Here is a 9,485-nt window from a genome sequence, read left to right on the forward strand (position 1 = left end):
ACCGGCGCGCAGCTGTCACGGAAGCCGCGGGCTTGAGGGGTGGGCGGCCATGACGGACGTGGGCTGAGGGGAGGAGTGCCGTGATTAACGGGGGGCGCCTCTTCCCTGCGGCGGCGAACCGGATCCCCGGGGCGTCACAGGCCTCACAGCGGAGCCCCGGGGAGTTCCAGACCTCACAGCGGAGCCCCGCGGCCATTACAGACTCCCCCCGCCCCGTGCCCCCGGTGGTCCCGCCCATCTCTGCCTTCCCGCGCTCCGGCGGGCGGCGCTGTGCGCATGCGCAGCGGGGCCCGCGGGCGGTGGCGCCCCCGCCTGGTCCCGGCGCGTCCCGCAGCCCCTGCGCGCGGGGCCGGGAGACCCCGGGGGGCCGTCGCTGAGGGCGGGGGCGATGGCGGAGAGCGGGAGCGGACGTGGGGAGGTTTGGGTGGGAGCGCGGCATTAAAGCTCGCCCTGGGTCACCCCTGCCAACGGCAGGGACACCTTCCGCCATCCCAGGGTGCTCTAAGCCCTGTCCAGTCTGGCCTTGGGCACTGCCAGGGATCCAGAGCTTCTCTGGGCACCCTGTGCCAGGGCCTCACCACCCTCACAAAGAGGAATTCCTTCCCAATACCCCATCTCTGGGATTTTATGGGGACCTAGGCAGAGATCCGCCACCTTCCAGAGGGCACTGAGACCTTTCCCAAGCTTTGCCAGGCTTTGTGCCCTCCGGATTTTCTTCCCTGAGCTTTCCTGGGCGTCCCATCCTGTGAAGTTCCACCTCGCTCCAGCTGATGGCACGATTGGGAGCGTGTGGAGCCGAGCTTTTTCCCAGGAAGACAGACAGCCTTTTGGACAAGATCCCAGTTTTCCATCTCGGGTATCCGAGACGGAGCGGCCTCACACCCGCCCAATGTTCGTTCCCACCAGGAACGAGAGCAAGGAAGAACCTGGTTCTTATAAAACGAGAAAATAAATACGAGTCACAAGGTCGGGGTTGGGACCGGAGTTATCTGCGGGATGAGCAGGCGGCAGTTGGAGGCTCCAAAGGATTTCCAGCCCCAGGAACAGGCTCCCACCAGCAGGAATTAATGGGATGTCAGTCCGCAGGAGCGCTTCCTTCCATGGGACATGTGGGATGGAGGCAATGATCCCTGCAGGCTTCCAGCTCCTCCTGTGTCTGCCTTACAGCTGTGTAACCTTGCAAACACACAGCAAAGGGAAAATCCCTGGGAAAGCGGCGGCTGCCTTCGGCCTCACGCTGACAGTGGGCTCTGCTGTGTCCATTCCACGATCCCAAACCGGCTGGGACCAGCGCACCTGGGCTGTCCTGGGGTGATCCTATAACCCAAACAGCCTCGGGGGTGTCTGGAGTGAAATGGGGGGTCTGGGATCGGCCCTTTGGAGCAGCTGCTGCCTCGGGAACGCAGCTTTACAAGGCAGAAATGGATTTACATGAGGGGACAAATTCCCCCCTCCCGGTTGTCCTGGCAGTTTGTGGATTTTGCTGTGTGAGCAAGAAAAAAACAATAAATTTTGCTGCTTATTTCAGGGAGGCAGAATTGCTTAACACTTAAAACCAGGAACAATTATTTTTTTCTTCCTGGCTCCATCTCATCACGTCTGACCTTAGGAAGGACGTCAGCTCTCCTGCAAAATTCCCATATTTTAGCGTGACAATAATCACTAAACCCTCCCAGGGAGTGGGACTGGTTAATATTCAAAAAGGTCTTTAAGCTTTGTGTTGGTTCAGATTTTCCTGAAGCCGCTGCTGCAATGCCGGGTTTGCGCTGTAAAATCAGTTTAAAGCGGCAGAAATTCCGCATTCTTTCTAAAACATGATGGCAGATTCCTGAGAGCTTTTCCAGGATGGTTCCCGTGTCATTTGTGTCTGTTTTGTCCTTTTGATTTTGGGTTCTGATTCATAAATGGCCTTGGCAGGACCGGTTTAATCGGTGCCTGGCAGCTCTCGGATCTATCTCACAGATGTTTCTCCATCATTTATGTTCAGATTCTGGAGCTGTCGCTGTAAACCAAAAGCCACCGCTTTTGATGAATTTATTTCCTTATTAATTTGCATCTCTGGGACAAGATGGGAGCTCTCTGGGAACGTGGGAACAGACACAAGTGAACCCCAAATCCTCTCGGCCAGGGAAACCCTGGAGCAGCGTCCTGGGAGCCTTTTCCAGCCGGTATCCCTGATCCCTGGGCAGGCTGGGAAGGGAATCTCTGACAGCACAGGAGCTTTTTCACTCCTCTGATGTGACTTCCCTGGGCTTCCTGCGCCAGCAGCACAGGGGTGTGTAACTCAAGCCACGATTTGGGAAGAAAGGAGCCTGCACACCCTGACTTTTCATGGGTGGAGAGCTTGGCAATGCTCACGGAGACCCTTTCCAGCCTGGGGTTTTGGCCTCGGGAGAAGGGGCCTCCTACAAACCTGCTCTGGATCTTCTCGCACCTTCCCAAGGCTCCTGGGTTTACTCTGGGGCTTGTTCTACCTCGGCATTGGGGAATTTCACAATTCCAGAGCTCCTGGGTGCCCGTCCTGTGCCAGGAAAAGGGGCTCTGCTGCTCCCGGGCGCTGCCCCTTCCCTGCTTCCCTTTTACAGCCGCTCCGAGTGCAGTAAAACTGCTGATTCCCGTTTCAGGGATAATGCTGGGCACTGACAAGCTCACCTCCCTTTGGAAAGCCGGTGCTGCTCTCAGGAGTTCTAATTTAGGAACACCAGGGTGTCCTCCGGGCTGGGAGCTGCTCCGTGAGGCGCTCCTGCCTGGTTGGCTGCCAGAGCCTGGAGTGTTTTTATCCATATCCAAGCTGTCAGGGGCCCCACCTGAGCGTGGTGCAGGACAGACTCACCTCTGCAGCCGGCAGATTTGATCTCCCAGGGACTGGCAGCGGGATTCCGTGGGAGTTCCCATTCGTCCTTTGCCACGGGCTTGAGCTCCCACCTGCTTTTCCAAAGGTTTTGGGAGAGGAGAGGGTGGCAGAGCTCTCCAGAGCTCGTCCCACGATGTCAGACTGGCCCAGCGGAGACAAGGAAGAATTCACGAGAGCAAAGCAGAAAGATTCTGCTGAAATACAACGGGAAAAGACCTCATTCCCAATGTGTGACAGTGCTTGGATGTGGGAAGGTGTTTCTCGGATATAAAGAAATAAATATTGGAGAGGGACTTTGGACAAGGGCCTGGAGGGACGGGACACCGGGAATGGATTTCCACTGCCAGAGGGACAGATGGGATTTTGGGAAGGAATTCCTCCCTGGGAGGGTGGGGAGGCCCTGGGATGGAATTCCCAGAGCAGCTGTGGCTGCCCCTGGATCCCTGGAAGTGCCCAAGGCTGGGCTGGACAGGGCTTGGAGCAGCCTGGGGCAGCGGGAGGTGTCCCTGCCATGGCAGGAGTGGCACTGGATGGGATTTAAGGTCCCTTCCAAACCGTCCTGGGATTCTTGATTCTATAAGCCTGTGTTCCCAACAAGGACAGAGCCCTCCGAAGTCAGAGCCCCCCGAAACGGTGACATCCAGCCCCAGGAATGCCATGGTGATGGGAGTGACAGGAAACGAATGGGGTCCTGGGTGTCCAGAGACAAGCAGGAGACATGAAAGCAGCCAGCTTCACCCTGGTCAATATGGTCTGCTTTAAACTCTGTTTTTACTTCAGATTTGGGCTGCCAATAACTCCTTCAAACAATGATCTAATGCCTGTGTGAATGTTTGTAAAACCTCACTGCTCTGGCAGGCTGAGCTCTTGCCAAGAAGCAATCGCTTGTAATTAGGGGGACGGAGTTGGAATCTCCTGGCCTTGCAGTGCAGCACATTTTCCAGTTGTGTTTGTCCCATTTGGACCATCTCGTTCCTGGGGGTGTGCTCCCGGCTGGGGTTTGTGGGACACGCTCCCGTCCCCAGGGGAATCTCTGTGGGAAGTACTGCTGGAGAACACGGGGTACCTGTGCTGGGCAGGGTGGCAAGGACAGGACCAGAGCACAAATGGCATCTGGGGTTCTCAATTCTCTCCACCCTTCCTGCTCTGCAGGAGATTCCTGAGGTGGCTTTTCAGGCACGTTGAGTCTTGAGTGGGAACTGGGAGCATGGAGAAGCTCCAGGCTTTTGGGGACGCCTGGAAAAACCCTGGAGAAGAGGGGCAGCCCCCATCTGCTGTGGGACTGGAGAAGTACAATTGTTCAAAGAGCTCTGGAACGGTTTGGGTTGGCAGGAATCTTTAAAGTGCAGCCCCTGTTAAATGGTTGCTGCTCACACAACAAGAAGTTCCCAGTGGGAAATTAGAGCCTGTCCAGGACGGTAGATCCCAGGAAAAGGAATGAGGCATCCTTTGCCCACACAGAGTTTAAACCTCAGTCCCCACTCTCTCACCTGGCTCCTGAGGCCCCAATGGACATTTTCAAGCAAGTTGGGAATTTCGACATGGAAAGTTCAATGAGAAAACCTTTCTTGAAATTCCTGGAGCATCCTGAAATTCCCTTCACTGCCTTTTCCAGCTCTGAAGAACCAGGGCTGTTGTGCAGTTCCTGGGGTGTTGTCCTGAAACAACAGGAGGTCAGGGACACACAGGTCAGGTCCTGTGGGACAAGGAGCTGTTATTTATGGAAGGAATTTTTTCCTGAATGTGAGAGAGGAGCGGTGGATTCTGCTCTCCAGTGGGGTTTGAAATCCTAAATCCCAGCCAAGAGTCATCACATAAACTCGTGTTGAAGAACCTGACCTAGTTGGAATAATTGGAGGTAATTGTCAGCTCTTTCCAGATGACAAAACCCTTAATCACCAGCAGATGCTCAGCCAACCTCACAAAAGAGGCTGGAAACCCAGGGTGAATGGGAGGAATTGCTGCCCCAGAGGCACCGAGTTTCAGGAATGGGCAGAGATCTTCCTTAGGCGTTTTTCCAATACATGGTCAGACGCCGGGACTGGGGCAGTGGTTTGTGCTCACGGCCTGGGCATCTCTGCAGAAATCTGGAACTGTGCCATGAGCACACAGCTGAGTGACGCTGAAATATCCGGGAATGGTCGGGGATGGAGCAACTCTGGGATGAGGAGCTGTAAGGCTGGGCTGCTCCAGGGGTTCCTGATCCTTGAATCCAGACTCTCAGATCCCTGAAGTAGCCTGGACTTTCCTAAAGCTTGGGTTGGGCTGGATGTGAGTGCACTCCCACAGAGCTGCGGGAGTTGCCCCGGATTTCACCTGGGAGTTCCTTGCAAATTGGCAAAGCCCTGAAGAGAGGAGATGGGATCTGGTGAGGACGAGGATGCTGACAGAAGAGTGGGATACCTGGCACTGCCTGGGATATCCCAGTGGAGACGTTGTACAAGCAGAAACAATCCTGTTAGAAGGCTCTGACCCCACCAGACAATTAACCTGGGCTGCTAATTAATCACGGAATTGTAGAACCGTGGGATGTCCTGAGCTGGGAGAGATCCACAAGGATCAGAGCCCAGCTCCTGGCCCTGCACAGACACCCCAACCATCCCACCCTCTGCCTGAATCACTGTCCAAATGCTCCCGGAGCTCTGGCAGCCTTGGGATGTGACCATCCCCTGGCCAGAGCACTTGCAAATTCCAGGAACCAAGGTTTCCAGAGGTGTTTTTCCTTGTACAATGAGATGGCAAAAGCAGAGGAAAACTGGGAACCCCTGGGAGTGGTCGGAGCAAGGAGCTGCCCTTGTGCCCAGGCAGAGGCTGCGGCAGCTGGACTTTAATTACCCGGCGCTGTAATGAGGTTTTCGGAGGCTCTGGAGCGGCTCTCAGCACGTTTGGTGTTTTACAGCCACGGGGATTCATCCCTTCCCGTACAACCTCCTGCAGTGAGACCAATAACCAGGGATCCTGCCTGGAAACCAACGGCTCCCCGGGGGGATGTCTGGGACAAGACTCACTGCGGGCCCTTTGAAGCGGGCAGTAATGTGGAAACAGTGACAGCAGCACCGTTCCTGTGAACCAGGGGGCTCCCGTGGGGGCAGGGGGCCAAAAAAAGGGGGGGGGAAATGGAACCGCCACACCTTTGGGAAGAGCTCGGTGTGCCCAGGATGGGTGTGCAAGGCTGGGCTGTGCTCCCTTTCCTGGGATGGAGCTGCTGGCTCCCTCCAGGGGAGGCTGGATTGGACTTTGTGGTCCAGGGGAGGCTGGGATGGAGTTTGAGGGCCCAGGGGAGGCTGAGGTGGAGCTGCCGTCCCAGAGAATGGAGCTGCTGGCCCAGGGGATGGAGCTTCTGGCCCTGGGGATGGAGCTGCTGGCCCAGGGGATGGAGCTGCTGACCCAGGGGATGGAGCTGCTGGCCCAGGGGATGGAGCTGCTGGCCCTGGGGATGGAGCTGCTGACCCAGGGGATGGAGCTGCTGGCCCTGGGGATGGAGCTGTGGCCCAGGGGATGGAGCTTCTGGCCCTGGGGATGGAGCTGCTGGCCCAGGGGATGGAGCTGCTGGCCCAGGGGATGGAGCTGCCGGCCCAGGGGATGGAGCTGCCGGCCCAGGGGATGGAGCTGCTGGCCCAGGGGATGGAGCTGCTGGCTCTGGGGATGGAGCTGTGGCACAGGGGATGGAGCTGCTGGCCCTGGGGATGGAGCTGTGGCCCAGGGGATGGAGCTGCTGGCCCAGGGGATGGAGCTGCTGGCCCTGGGGATGGAGCTGCTGGCCCAGGGGATGGAGCTGCTGGCTCTGGGGATGGAGCTGCTGGCCCAGGGGATGGAGCTGCTGGTCCAGGGGATGAAGCTTCTGGCCCAGGGGATGGAGCTGCTGGCCCAGGGGATGGAGCTGCTGGCCCAGGGGATGGAGCTTCCAGCCCTGGGGTTGAATCTGCTGACCCAGGGGAAGGAGCTGCTGGCCCAGGGGATGGAGCTGCTGGCCCAGAGAATGGAGCTGCTGGCCCAGGGGATGGAGTTGCCGGCCCAGGGGATGGAGCTGCTGGCCCAGGGGAGGCTGGTTGGGGGCCATGACCTCCTGTTGGAGCACTCCAGCCCGACAGAACTCAGCAGCTGCATGAACTGGTTGTGGCCTCAAGCAAAGGCCATTCCTCCGCCGCTGGCTCGTGCCAGATGGTCCCAGCCCAGGCTCAGGGCCTCACGTCCCCTCTCAGCTCTGCTTTTCTTGTGTCTCTCCCCAAAAAAAGGGCCTGGGCCAGTGCCAGGCTCCAGCAAACCCTTCGGAGCAGTCCCCCAGCTCTGGCAGGTCACCGGCGCTGGAACCAGCCCCATGTCCTGCCTCTGCAGCCCAGACATCCTCCTCGGCTCTCCCTGCCAGCTCTGGAATGAGAAATGGCTCTGCTCTTCTGTCTGCTTCCATTCGAATCCCTCTAGGAAAGAGCTCGTGTTCTCCAGCTCCGTGCTGCTGAAATTAGCACTGGCATCCTGCAGGATTCCAGCCTCGACTCGCGCCTCCAGGAGTGGGAAGAGCTGCCGAGACTGCGGAGACAAGCTGGATGTGAGAGCCAAGCGTCCAAAAGAACACGTTCAGGAACAGCGCAGAGAGCAGGAGGTGCTCCAGCACGGCAGGGAAATCGTCCTGCTGAGGATAAAACTCCCCCCCAAAAAAAGTGTCCTTGGGCAGCCGGGAAGGGTTAAACCACGGCACGAGGTTTGGGACAGCTGCAGGATGCTGGAGTGGGCACCAGGGCTGGAACCGGGATGACGGTTTTAGGCCACTCACAAAGCTTTCGAATTGCGCCTCTTTTTTAAAATATTAAAAAAAATAAAATAAAAATGGTGTGTTTGATTCTGTAAGTGCTGAACATTCCACAATTGCTGTGTTTAATAAATACAGCGGGGGCTCCTAGGAGACTGAATGGGGCTGAATGAATGAAGTATGTGAGACATCTGAAACCTATTAGCTGGAGCAAACTGGTGGAGGGGGCAGGAATTCTTCTCTTTTTAAAAATATTTATACATTTTACTTTCATGTCAGGCCAACATCTTATTTGGGGTTATGTTCCAGTGGAAGGAAAGGTGTGTCGGGGGGAAATGCAGGGGGAGGTGCAGATTTGGGTCAGGCCCAAAAGGAGCAGAAGGGCTGGGTGGCTTAAATCCACATTTTCCTTTTGGAATCGAAGCCAGCACGTTGGTCCGTCAGGGGATTTCGCCCCAGCCTCGATGGGGAGGGATGTTTTGGGGTTTGGTTCATTTTAAGGTGTTTTGGGGAGCTCGTCCCACCTGGAGCCGCTCGCTTGGGGCACCAGAACTCCCCAGCTCCCTCCAAATGAGGTTTGTGGAGCCACGGGTGGGGTTTAACCTGGTTTGGATATTTGGGATTAATTAGAACACACATCCAGTGTCTTCCCCACCGCATGGACAGCTCCAGGAGATCCCACCAGTGTCCAGCAGCAGCAGGAATGATGCCACATCCTGGAGGTTTCCACCCAGGCTTCTCCTTCTCGTGCAGAGTTACCTCACTGGGGAGAACAGGGAAAAATAGGGAGGATGGATGGGAGGGACACAGAACGTTCCCCCAGAGAATAAACAGAGCCAACAACTCTTCAGGAGACATTTCACCTGTGGGGAAGGGCTGGCAACACCCTGCTCCAGCCCGGGCAGATCATTCCAAATGGAGCCTGAATTCCTGCTGGAAGCTGTGGCTATTTCCTGCTGGAAGCTGTTGTAGTTTCCTGCTGGAAGCTTTGATTATTTCCTGCTGGAAGCTGTGGTTGTTTCCTGCTGGAAGCTTTGATTATTTCCTGCTGGAAGCTGTGGCTATTTCCTGCTGGAAGCTTTGATTATTTCCTGCTGGAAGCTTTGATTATTTCCTGCTGGAAGCTGTGGTTATTTCCTGCTGGAAGCTGTGGCTGTTTCCTGCTGGAAGTTACACAAATCTGGGACAAGTCTCCCGCTTTTGTTCCTTCCCTCTGTGTCTCGGGAGCTCACCCAAGGCTTGCAGTGACATCTGAGCTCACCTCTCCTTGTGCAGGAGCTCTGGATCAAAGCTCAGGATGGTGTCAGAGAGTCCTGGATGTTGCAGTGTTTTCCAGCTGATAAGAGATATGTAAATTATCCCTGCTTTCCCCGTGAGCCCTAATGAGCTTTGTTCAGCCCGCTTTTACTGCCGCACACACTCGACCCTTTTCCCTTCAGGCTTCCTGAAATGAAAATGAGAAGTTTTAGGAAACTTTGGAATTTGCAAATGTCTCCCATTATCCTTCTAATCTCCCCAGCCTGATTAAATCAGAGGATATCTCCCTACTCCATAGGAAACAGATGTTCCTCTTGCAGCAGGGACATGCAGGAGGCATCATGAAATTTGTTTAATTTAGAGTCTCCTGGAGATGGGAATTTTTGGGGGGTTACAACCTTCGATGTCCGAGCTCGGATCTGGCTGAATTTGGAGCCGTGCCAGTAAGGAATTTCTGTGGAGTTTCTTTCCATCGTTAGTGCAGAGAAACGCAAAATCCCTGAGCTGAGAGCTTGGAAAATAACTCTGGAGTGGTTTCTGATGGCGTCTTTCAGTCAGTTTAGAGGTGAAAACATGACTGGGACATGGAATGAGGCTGGGTCTCATTTCGTGAGGGAATAGTGGAAC

Source organism: Hirundo rustica, chromosome 26 (genome assembly GCF_015227805.2).
Source record: "Hirundo rustica isolate bHirRus1 chromosome 26, bHirRus1.pri.v3, whole genome shotgun sequence".
NCBI lineage: Eukaryota > Metazoa > Chordata > Aves > Passeriformes > Hirundinidae > Hirundo > Hirundo rustica.